Source organism: Adiantum capillus-veneris, chromosome 29 (assembly GCF_014529385.1).
Source record: "Adiantum capillus-veneris isolate H3 chromosome 29, ASM1452938v2, whole genome shotgun sequence".
In the NCBI taxonomy this organism is placed as follows: Eukaryota; Viridiplantae; Streptophyta; class Polypodiopsida; order Polypodiales; family Pteridaceae; genus Adiantum; species Adiantum capillus-veneris.
Genome location: NC_140959.1, coordinates 118,310,129 through 118,321,721, shown reverse-complemented (window position 1 = coordinate 118,321,721; position 11,593 = coordinate 118,310,129). Strand labels below are relative to the sequence as shown.

At 43.2% G+C, this 11,593-nt stretch overlaps 2 pseudogenes; one reads left to right on the top strand and one right to left on the bottom strand.

Moving 5' to 3' along the window:
- Positions 1–2,777: 2,777 nt before the first annotated feature.
- Positions 2,778–3,555, bottom strand: LOC147419836 (serine hydroxymethyltransferase 4 pseudogene; annotated as a pseudogene).
- A 48-nt stretch (positions 3,556–3,603) lies between these two features.
- Positions 3,604–4,233, top strand: LOC147419835 (serine hydroxymethyltransferase 4 pseudogene; annotated as a pseudogene).
- Positions 4,234–11,593: the final 7,360 nt, after the last annotated feature.

Genomic DNA, 11,593 nt, shown 5'->3' with positions numbered 1-11,593 from the left:
AACTCAACTTTGGCTTCTCTGTAGCCTCTAGTTGTGTGATGTCAATGGGTTGTGGACTACACCAGATAATGCTTTGAAGGTATTCACCCCAGTTATCTACCAACTTCCGATGAGCATCACATGCCCCTATATAATTAAGCCATTTTGCGGAGATTTCTTGTCAATTATTTTAGCACGCATATTTGCTCGATATCGTCGCCTCTTATATCTGTGACTCTTCTTGTCTAATTTTTTATTACGGCCGATCTCTAGTGAAGAGTCACTAGATGAATCGCTACTTGTGTCTTCTGCTCCCTTGGATAGATTGTCATCTAGGGTACCACTGGGCCCTGAATGGTTTGTCCCAACATTTAAACTAAGATTTAACTTAGATTCTTCATCCTCAGAGTCAATTTCAATTGATATTTCTGACTCCAAATCGTGTGGGCTATAGTTTTGTGAGACGCTACTGGTTCCATTGCCAGTCAAATCTTCATCTTGTAGGTCATCAAAACCTATATGCATTGCTTCTAGCATATTTAAGGGTACGACTGGTGGCATTTCATCCCCCTCAGGTGTTACCCAGGTCGTCCCCCTGTTTCCCCAAGTGTCTATGTTGCTGCTAAGTGGACCCAATCCACATTGTCCGACTCATTCATCCCAGGTAGTACATCCATATCAAGAGAATCTTCCCCCACATTAGTGTCCATTTTACATGTGTAACAATACTGCAATGGGACCGAGTGAACTATGGTGTCACATCTATGATCAATTATAAACCTATTTCCTAGAGGATGTGCTCGACCAGTTACAAGATCCACTCAAATGACAGAATCTTGGAACTGCAAGTAGACATGGTTTTTAGACCAGTCATGTATCATTTTTGCTTCCCTCATGAAAGGACGTCCTAAGAATCTCATATGCCATAGTGTGCTTGGAGAAATCTATAACAATGAAGATATTTCTTATTTTATGTCCAAAGACCTTGATCTTGAGATCTTCTAGCATCCCAATAGGTTTAACAATAGACCCATTGGCCATCTTTACTACTATGGTTGTGGTCCCAAGGTGAGGTCTTCCCATAGTTTCCTAGTAATTTTTAGTCACAATGCTAACCCCAGCACCACCGTCAAGGATTCCCTTCGCAATTAATCCCTTGCTAGTGATTGGTATGGTTGCATTGGATTCATCGCTCTCAAAGTATTGTCCCAACTTGTAACATGTATTTCTACAACAAGATTCTCCTCTAGGTGGGGTTGTGGATCTAAGTGTTCCTCCTCTATTGGCATCTCACTAGCTCCATCCATCTGTGCAAATTGTGGTAACCGCCGACCTTCAGTTCTCCATGGAGTAAAGATCGAAGAGCTAAGAATAGCTCAGGGTCTCCATATAGTTTGGACATAATGATGGTTCTAACTTCTGAAGCCATGAAATCCATCAATTTGGCAATATTTAATGACACCTTTTGGGCTTCGCTCCCTTGACGTGGGGAAGATGGGATCTCCATTTCTTCGATAGGGTCAGGTAGTCCCTCTGTAAATATTCTTTCCAACAAGAAGTGAGTACGTCCAATTTCCCATGACTTTAACTCACTTTCTTCTTGGATGACACTAGGTATGGCTAGGGGTCTATGAACAAGGTCGCTTGATCTCCTCTGTAGGGTTTGGATGAGCTCCTATCTTCTTCTTGGATCCTGGTCATTGTGGCTCATGACGATCATCCTTGTCGGGTTTCTTTGTTAGTGGTTGTTTTGGTCTCCATGGTTTCACTTGAATCAGAATCCTCTTCAGCGTTGTTCATATATACGGGGTCATCACCAGTCCCTATGTTTGTCTTTGAATTGAGGTCTGAGTTCACTACTTTTTGCAATCTCTTTCTTCGTGTTTTCTTCTTCTTCTGAGATTGGGCAATTGATGCCATGTCTCTTTCTTCAAGAATATATATATTTTTTTGGAGCGTCGATCGTGTGAGTGTTAGAATTAGGGTTGCAGAGAAATGCACACAGCTTGGAGAAGATGAAGGAAGCTCAAGGCACACAATAGAGAGTGTGTTACTTAGTGTGCAATGGAAAGATAGATAGCCCTATAGTGATGGACGTATATACAATACTTGGGGGAAAAAACCTCCTAAAGAGGAAAAAAATGCCCCGACGGTCCTAGTGTGTTCACACACATCACTACCACATGTATATGGTAACAAATCCCCCTGGAGTGATACGGTGAACAAGAATTGGCACATGAGTAAAGGGAAGTACCATGCCCTGAGGACATGATCAGTCTAGAAAGGGGAGTAATCCCAAAGCTTTGCGGAAAGCTTCAATCTTCTCACGAGACAATGCCTTTGTGAAAAGATCTGCAAGGTTGTCATGTGTTGACACATAAGCCAAGCTGATCTCTCCTGTTGAGAGCTTCTCCTTGACATAGTGATAATGCACCTCAACGTGCTTTGTGCAAGCATGAAAAACTGGGTTCCTCGCAACTGCCAATGCGCTCTGGCTGTCAGTGTAGATAGTGTTGGCAGTGTCCTGTCCAACACCCAAATCAGCCACCATAAGGCGTCTGAGCCATACACACTCAACCGTAGCTGTAAAGGCTACCCTGGACTCAGCCTCACAACTTGAAGTGACCATAGTAGGTTACTTCTTGCTCAACCATGATATACATGAACTGCCAAGCATGAAACAAAAACCACTTGTGGACACTCGCGTGTCAAAACAACCAGCCCAATATGAGTTCGAAAAAGCATGTAAGGTAGTCATAATTGGTAGGTTCTTGTCCCTTTTTGGCTGGCTTTGGTCCCTATGTCATACCAGCCCGTGGTCCTCTTAGACTCTTGTGGGTGGTGGTTGTCACCACGTCACAGAACTCAAATGGATTGTTGGCCTCCTGTGCAACAACAAGGCCACTGATATGAGCCATATCGCAGAGAAGAAAAGCACCACACTTGTCACCAATGGCAGGAAGCTTCCCATACTCCCAATCCAGAGGATAGGCACTGCCTCCACAAATAATCATACGAGGGCGGAAATCAAGGGCCTTCTCTTCGAGCTTAATGTAGTCAAGTAGTCAATGTAGCCATTGGCAAGAGCAACCTTGTAAGGCAGACTTTCAAAGTAGATGGAGGTAGCTGAAATCTTCTTACCTCCAGAGGTGTAATAGCCATGGGTGAGGTGACCGCCAGAGGGCAGAACAAGGCCCATGATGCGGTCATGAGGATTGAGGAGAGCCGTGTAGGCAGCAAAATTGGCAAGGCTTCCAGAGTAGGGTTGCACATTCACACCCCATTTCTCAGGATCGAGGTGGTAATCTTGGAGGGCACCAGCTCTGCAGAGATTCTCAATCTGATCAATGTATCATTGCCACCGTAGTAACGGTTTCCAGGAAGACCCTCTGAGTACTTGTTGGTGAGGGCGGAGTCGAGAGCTTCAATGACGGCCTGCGAGGTGAAGTTCTCAGAGGCAATGAGTTCGATGCCCTTCCATTGTCTTCCTTTCTCCTTCTCGATGAGAGAGTAGATCTCCTTGTCCACAGTCTTCAAGGGCATGTTCCCCCATTCTGCAACGCTGGAGGAAGCCATGGCTAGAAAAGCTCCACCCGAGAAAACCACCCTCCCAAATCACTCACAAAAGGGGGCCCTCATAATCACCAGATTGCAGCTCTTGCAGTTGCTTTGAAGCAAGTATTGACTCCCAGCTTTAAGGTGTATGCTAAGCAGGTTAAGGCCAATGCAGTGGCTCTGGGCAATGCCTTGGTGAAGAAGGGCTACAAGATTGTTACTGATGGCACATAGAATCATTTGGTGTTGTGGGAGCTAAGGCCTCTTGGTCTTACTGGAAACAAGGTGGAAAAGTTATGTGATCTTTGCAATATCACTTTGAACAAGAATGTTGTTTATGGAGATAGCAGTGCTCTTGTGCCTGGAGGAGTGCGCATAGGGACTCCTGCAATGACATCCAGAGGGTTGAAGGAGGCATATTTTGAGCAGATTGCAAAATTCCTCGCCAAGGCAGTGGACATCACTCTTGCCATATAGAAAGAGCATGGAAAGCTTTTTAAGGATTTCCAAAAGGGTTTAACAAAGAATAAGGATATGGAGGCACTGAAGGTTGCTGTGGAGAAGTTTGCGACTTCTTTTGAGATGCCTGGTTTTGATATCAAGGCTTTGGAGATGATGGGGTGAAAGGCTTCCTTTTTCTGTTCTGTTATGTTGTCCTAGATTGTTAGTGTTACTGCAAAAATGATATTGGATCCCATCTTTGTCTAGCCTAACTTCAGATATAACTTCTACCTTCCTAGTTTGGATATTTTTGGAGAGTGTTCGATTCTTTTTAAAGCATGTAAGTCTGGCGGAAATGATCCCCCCTTGGGATAAAACAAGCCAAGATGTAAAGTGCCACTAAGGTAGCCGAAAATCCTCTCGATAGCCTGCCAATGCTTAGACCTTGGGCTATGCATAAATCTGCTGACCTGTGAGACTGCAAACTGAATATCCGGCCTCGTGTTGCATACATAAATGAGGCAGCCAACAACAGTTTGATAAAGAGTGACATCAGCAGGATCACCAACATCATGTAGACTCAACTTCAAACTTGTTTCCATGTCCAAACTTACATAGCAATGTCTCTATGTAACTTTTGTGACACAAGGCAATACCACCATCACATTGCTTAAACTGTATACCCAAGTAATGATGCAACAGCCCCAAATCTTTCATCTTGAAAGTAGCATTCAAATCAGCGTTAAATTCAGCAATATGTCTCTCATTTGGTCCAGTGATCAGTAAATCATCGACATAAAGAACCACAATGAGAAATACATCACCCTCACGCTTTACATACAATGTGCTTTCTGTTGGACAGTTATGAAAGCTTCGTTTGACCAAATGAGTGTCAGCTTTCTCATACCAAGCACGCGGAGATTGCTTCAACCCATACAAAGCCTTCTTACATATGCACACTTTGTCCTCTTGTCCTTTTATGACAAAACCGCGAGACTGCGTTACATAAACTTCCTCAAATATGTCACCATTCAAGAAAGCAGTAACAATGTCTGATTGATGTACATCCCAACCAAAATGAGCTGCCAATGCACATAGAAAACGCACAATAGTCATACAATAAGTGGGAGCAAAAGTCTCTTCATAATCTATGACTTTTTGCTCTGCATAACCCTTTGCAACAAGTCGAGCCTTATGGCGATCGATCTCACCATCCGGCTTGCATTTCAACTTGTAAACCCACTTCGTACCAATGGCCTTTTTGGTAGGAGGCAAATCACATAAACTCCATTTGTCATTTTCTATAAGTGCACCGTATTCTGATTGCATGGCAGCCATCCAATTTTCTGAATTTTGTGCTTCATCAAAAGATAGAGGCTCCTCAACATCATGTAAGGTAGACACAACCAAATCATAACAATCTGATGCATAAGATGCATGGCGAGAGCCTGAACGAGTACGACTAGACAAAGGTGTATCCAATTTACTATCACGCAAAGTGTACACCAACCATTTTGGCATACCTCTAGCCTGCTCATTTTCAGCCCTTTCCTCATCAAGTACATCATGTACATCTGCATCAATAATAGGCTGATCTGTAACATTTTCAAAAACCCCCATAGGCTGTACATTTGCCTCATTGGAACTTACATTCGTATTTCCACCACTGAAAAGAGGCAACAAAGTGTCATAAATGTCCTGTGAGCTTACATTACTGTCTCTAGTACATGACAGCAAGGGCTGAATAGAATCTTTCACAAACACTACATCCCATGAAACCTGAATACGTTTTGTTTGCGGATGATACAACCTGTAACCTTTGCTTTCAGCACTATAACCAACAAAAATATATTTGACAGCCTTATCATCCAATTTTCTGCGATGTGTTTGTGGCACCTAAGCATATGCCAAACAACGAAAAACACGCATGTGCTCAATAGAAGGCTTTCTATCATGCCATGCTTCATATGGAGTAATAGACTGCAAAGCTTTCGTAGGACACCTGTTTAGTACATAAGTGGCACACATGATGGCCTCAAGCCAAAAAGAATGCAGCAAAGCTTGTCTTTTGACCATACATCGTGCCATTTCTGTAAGTGACCTATTTTTCCTCTTAGCAACACCATTTTGCTGAGGTGTATAAGGCAATGTACATTGGTCTTTTATCCCATGACTAGCCAGAAATGCATTGAATTCATGAGACATGTACTCCCCTCCTCGATCGGAATGGAGGGTGCCCATTGTACATTTCGAGACATTTTCAGCCATAGCCAAAAATTGTTTGAAGCACATAAAAACTTGGGACTTCGCTTTAAGCGGAAATACCCATGCATGCCTGGAGTAATCATCAATGAAAGTCATGAAGTACAGGGTATAAGCATGTTAACTTGTCATGGTTTTTGTGCTAGTTATCATGTGGCAACAAGCATATCTTGTAAGCATAATGAGAGTGTAACTTTTCAAACGTGTGGGAATCCATCGAATATTTCAAAATAGGGAGACCACCCTGAATCCACTTTCTTGACCATTTACACAGTGTTACTCTGAGGGGAGTGGGGCAGTCAAAATGCGTGGAGAGAAGCGGAGTGGGGCAGTCAACATGCATGGAGAGAAGCGGGATGCAGGGGCCAGAGGTAAGAGAGAACCAAAAACAAAGTCGACCCCTGAACTGTCTGCTGCTTCTTCTCCGCCCCGAAAAAGGGTGAAGCTCTCTGATTCCCCAGCATCCCCAATGGCAAAGACCTTGCATACAAAGGGGAAGGATGACTCAGGTACTCTCTCTCTCTCTCTCTATCTCTCTCTCTCTCTACATCATTATGATTTGCGAGGATAGTAGCTGGTGCTGTCTTGGCTGGAGAGTTGTCCCTTGATGTTAGCTTTAGCAGTACGACATCTTGTGAATAGTCACTTGAAATACAATCGCTCAAGTCAAAGTCTGGCTCAAGAAGCACAAACCAGTGTTTGATTTGAACCTTGAAATTGAAAGGAAGTGCTCAGTACTGCACTTTCCTACTGCTAATCTTGTGACATTGGGGGTGTGCAGGCCTATGGAAAGCTCCAAAGTTTACAGTCCCAGTACAGAGCAAGTTCTGTATTACAGTAGAAGAGTTCAATGATGTTCATGGCCTCTCCCTGGCTGGTGCCAACCCCAAACTAGTGAGGTGGGATCAGATCAGTGATGTGGAGTGGTTCAATGTTTTCAAAGACTCAAAGAATCGTAGTCACTATCGCATTCAATGCAGTTGTTTGCGTACTGATATGTTCGACTAGGTGATGCAGCTGCATTACAAGGTGTACCAGAAGCCCCCAACAAACGTGGAGATCAACTCTGCATTCGCCAAGGGGTTTGTAAAAGAATTCAGCCCGGTGGCAATTGCAAGTAGCTAAGCCATGCAATTCAATTGGGCTGAATTCGCTGTCCAGCATTTGCAGGACCTCCGAGAGAAAGGGTACTACGAGGCCCATGTCGAAAAGTGGAGGATGCGCAATGTATGTCTAAACATCGAGGAGGCGCAAGCTGAAATGAAGGAGGATACCAAGGAGACACCCATCCCTCGCCACAACACTCACCAGCAGGCTGAAAGCCTGTCATTTTTTGGCGTTGAGAATTTGCAGCACATAAAGGCTGCCTCTGAAATTCTCAGCAAACAACTGCAAGATGCTAAACAACATCTTCTAACTGCAAAATCAGACTTTGAAGCTGCGAGGGTTGTCCAAGCAAGCAATGCTAGGGTCACCCCAATTGTGCTTGCTATGAGACAAAAGCTTCACGACGCTGAAAATGAATTACAGAGGTTACTACAGAGCGACAGCGTGGATGCAAAGAGGGAAATAGAGTGTAAAGTAAAAATAGAGACATTTAAAGAGACATTGGAAGGTTTGGCATTTCCTGACAGTGAGGACACTCTTGCTACTGACTCAACTTGTCAGCGTGTAAGTGCGTGACTTTTATGCTTCTACCATATGATTGGAATATGTGCACAACAAACCTATGTACTTACCATGCTCCTCTTTTTTTTGGTGTGCAGATTAATGTGGAGGTTATGGAAGAAAAAGTGAATGCATGTGAAGGTCAATTGTAGCTCCTAATGCACATGAGAAAGATGCTACAAGGCTCCTCCATTCCCACTGCCCTGTGTAATATGGCTATGGGCACTTTTATAGAAAGTATAGAAGGGGTATGCGATGGGACGATGATCAACCCGTGCAGTGGCTGCAGTTTGCCACTTGAAGTAAAGGGAATCTCCGCCACGGTCAAGATGCCCTGTGGGCATAGCTACCACTTTCTCTGCTTTGCAGCTGCATTCTCCTTATCGACAAAATGTAGAGCTGTGACCTGCCAGCAAAGGATACCGGAAGAATGGTGTTGGAAACCCACACGGAAAAGACATCCAATCACACCAACATCTGGTAAGATTGTACAGGGTGTGCTAATTAGCATACCCAGTGTGTTAATTAGAATATTTAGTGTGTTAACTGGATATGCTAATTAGCATATCTTGTATGCTAATTAGCATATCCAATATGCTAATTAGCATATCTAGTATGCTAATTAGCATATCTTGTGTTCTAATTAGCATACTGGGTATGCTGATTAGCATACTGGGTATGCTAATTAGCATACCCAGTGAGAATATTGAGTGTGCTAATTGGATATGCTAATTAGCAGACCTTGTATGCTAATTAGCATACCCCGTGCTCAGGGAATAGATTAGAGTAAGTTTGGCATATTAGCATATCTAGTAAGTTAACTACCATATCCAAATGCTAACTAGAAAACTTTATATGCCGATTAGCATACTGGGTATGCTGATTAGCGTATTGGGTATGCTGATTAGCGTACTGGGTATGTCATTAGCATACTGGATATGCTAAATAGCATACTGGGTATGCTAATTAGCATAGTGGGAATGCTCATTAGCATACTGGGTATGCTGATTCACGTATTGAGTATGCTGATTAGCATACTGGATATGCTTATTAGCATATTGGATATGCTAAATAGCATACTGGGTATGCTAATTAGCATACTGGGAATACTAAATAGCATACTGGGTATGCTAATTAGCATACTGAAGACATTCCTTGTATGCTAGCTACCAGCAGTCACAGTATGCTAATTAGCATACCTAGTATGCTCATTAGTATACCCAATATGCTAATTAGTATATCCAGTATGCTAATTAGCATACCCAGTATGCTCATTAGTATACCCAGTATGCTAATTAGCATATCTTGTATGCTAATTAGCATACTTGTGCTCAGTGTACAGACTAGAGTAAGTTTGTCATAATGGCAAATCTAGTAACTAAGCTACCATCTCCAGATGCAAACTAGCATATTGGATATGCTAGTTAGCATACTTAGAAATTCAAATTAGCATACTGGGCTTGTCAGCATAATGGATTCCAATGTATGCCAGGCCGCACACATAGTCACAACATATCAAACATTTTCTAGCATACATGACATGCTTATATGAGTCTTAATCCACGTTTTTTGTTGTAGGCCTGGGGCAGTCCCTCTGTGATGTGGGCAGTGTGCATGACACGAAGGGCAAGGGAAAGGCTGTAATGGAGGACCTTTTGATCGAGGAGAGTGATGAGCTGGATACAGGTGAGAACCCTTCGACGGAGAAGGGTGTTGATCTGGATGCAAGGAGTGAAGGGGTGGATGAGGGCTCCCAGTAGATGCCAAATGAAAGCATGAAAACAACGGAGGAAGGCGGTGATGTGAGAAGGAACTCAGAAGATGAAAAAGAAGATGATTTATTTGTCATGGCTCCTCGTGTGCCTCGTGTGCCAGCGATGCTGCTGCAACTGACAAAGAAGAAGCTTCTCAGCAGACAGTGGCTAGTGGCTCAGGGGAAACTTTGAAGAATGACAACATAGAAGTTGGTGACAACAGCCCTCTCGAGGGTTTTTTGCGTAAAGCTCAACTGAAAAGAAAAGTTGGCCTTGAAGAGGTACCCGAAGACATTGCAAGCAGAGCCTGTGGTTCGGACAAGGCTGAAAGCTCCAAAGGTGAAAATAAAGCCACCCACTCAAGAGCTTGCAAAAAGTTTTGTTAAGACTTATTGCTCCCTACCCGGTTGTGCCCTTCACTGTATATGCTAGACCATTTTGAAACCCAAATGCGTATTGTAACTGACATGCATTTTGTTTTCCAATGAAAATGTATTTTTGTGCAATATAAATCTGAGCAGTTGTTCATTGTAATAGTTCATTGTAATTTTTGCGGTTTTTCTTTTTTAAACTTGTTCATTTCGTATCGCGGTTTCCCTGCAGAGGAAGAGAAACAGGCATTAATCGTCATGCCTGATGCAACTGCGGCCATGCAATGGCAGAAATTACGGAGATGGCGAGTCCACAAAGCCAGGTAGTTAAGGAGATAGAAAATGGAGATTGAAAAACATCTTGAACGATATTCACAGCTTGCCCGTAGTATTATTGAGCGCCTAAATTATGTGCACCCAAGTGGGCCGATTATTTTTGCTAAATGGTATCCTCTACCAGACCTAATATGGGTGCCTAAGCGTTTATGTGATGAAAAAAGGGCTCTGGTGCTGGACCTGAACGGTCTTTTGGTGGCAGTGGTAGAGCCTCGTTTTGGTGAAAAGCCCCCGGCATATGCAGATGAAATGCTGAAATACGATGTACTTGATAAGCAGGTGTTCTGTCGCAAGGACAGCCATTTTTTTTTTTGGACTGGTGCCTGCAGTTCTTTAATGTGTTTATATGGAGCACAAGCCTCCATAGTAAAGTCATGAGTATTTGCCGTACTGTTTTTAAAGAGCAGGTGCCAAAGATTACTGGGTTTTTTGCTCAAGCGCACTGTACAAAGCAATCCTGGCAGATCCAGAGAAAACCTGTGTTTATGAAAGACTTATCCTTGTTCTGGAAACACACTCCGGGGTACAACGCCCAAAACACACTTATAATCGATAATAGCTTCTACAAAGTGTTTCAGAACCCACCACAAACTTGGCTTGTTACTCCCAGTCTAGAGCACCAGAGTGCTGAGCAGAGGGAAAAGTTCCTTATAGAAACTTTGAAGTCCTGGCTTTTTCTTTGGCTGCAAACGGATGATCGGAAAGCATATGTTGCTGATAATGTGTTTGAGACAGGCTCAGATGAGTTTTCTGATGCAGTCGTCAAACGTTTGCTTGACATTCAAAAGAGGGATATAGAGGCTAAAAGACTGGAAGAAATTCGTCGCAAACAGCGGGAAGCTGACCTAGAAGCAGAAAGAGAGAAAGAAAAGCTGGAGACGGAAAGAAGAGAAAGTGAGCAGCATAGTGCCAACCTAGAAGCAGAGGAGGAAGCAGAGAGAAAAGAAAAGAGGCAGCAGGAAGAAGACAAATAGCGAGGACAGCCCGGTCACTACAAGCGCCCTCCGAGGAGGCCTTAAGGGTTTTTGGGGCAGTGACTGTCATTGTAAAATTGAACCCTATGTAAATAATTTGATGCTGGCAATTAATGTAAACAGTTTGATAGTTAGCATGCTGACCAACTTTATAATAAAACTGCATACCCTTACAGCAAAGTGGTATATAGAAAATCCAGTGGATACAACTTAAAAGCTGAAGGGCATGCTATTAGAGATTGCTTCATAGCTT